Below are 1,098 nucleotides of genomic sequence, written 5' to 3' on the forward strand. Positions count from 1 at the left end.
ACGGCTGGGCCTCCACCACCACCAACGACGGCCGGGCCTCCACCACCACCATCGACGGCTGAGCCTCCACCACCACCACTGACGGCTGGGCCTCCTCCACCACCACCGACGGCTGGGCCTCCACCACCACCACCACCACCGACGGCTGGGCCTCCACCACCACCGACGGCTGGGCCTCCACCACCACCGACGGCTGGGCCTCCACCACCACCGACGGCTGGGCCTCCACCACCACCACCACCGACGGCTGGGCCTCCACCACCACCACCACCGACGGCTGGGCCTCCACCACCACCGACGGCTGATGCGGAAGCTGGCAGCGTAAAGCTATATGCAAACATTGCCAATAAAAGAAACAGGGGGCTGCCAAACCCCGCAATACTAAAGCACCGGAAATGGAAGGCGTTCCAAACCGTTAATAACTCTAAATTAATATGGGACTCAACACGTAAACCAAAAGGCATTCTTTGTGCACACTTAAATATACGAAGCATTTTAACGAAAAGTGATCAGGTCAATCACCTTCTCACTGACTCAAATATTGACTTCCTCTGCCTATCTGAGACATGGCTCCATGAATCTTCGCCCTCAGCAATACTATCTGTACCTGGTTATAAAATGTTTAGAAACGACAGACAGGGTTCTAAGGGAGGTGGTGTTATGATTTATGCCAAGGACACTTTTAATTGTAATGAAATACATGTTACAGATGAGAATGGATTAGAATTTCTTGGACTAACTGTTTCTTTGTCACAGCAAATGTCTTTTATTCTTGTAGTTATTTATAGGCCTCCCTCATCAAATGCCGCTTTCTATGAAAAGCTGGAAATGTTACTGAAACAACTCAATCTTGCAAAAGAGGTGATAATAATGGGTGACCTAAATGTTAATTGGGAAGTTAACAAAGTTAGGAAAAAATTGAAAAGGGTTATGGATGATATGGATATGACTCAGGTTATTAATGGCCCTACGAGAATTACAAACTCCACCCGAACTCAGATTGATCTAGCCTTTACTAATAGGCCAGAAAGGATCTTGAAGCCATACAATATGCTCACAGGATTGTCTGATCACAATCTTATAATGGTTACAAGAAAA

This window comes from Phyllopteryx taeniolatus, unplaced genomic scaffold (genome assembly GCF_024500385.1).
Source record: "Phyllopteryx taeniolatus isolate TA_2022b unplaced genomic scaffold, UOR_Ptae_1.2 contig_198, whole genome shotgun sequence".
Classification (NCBI taxonomy): domain Eukaryota; kingdom Metazoa; phylum Chordata; class Actinopteri; order Syngnathiformes; family Syngnathidae; genus Phyllopteryx; species Phyllopteryx taeniolatus.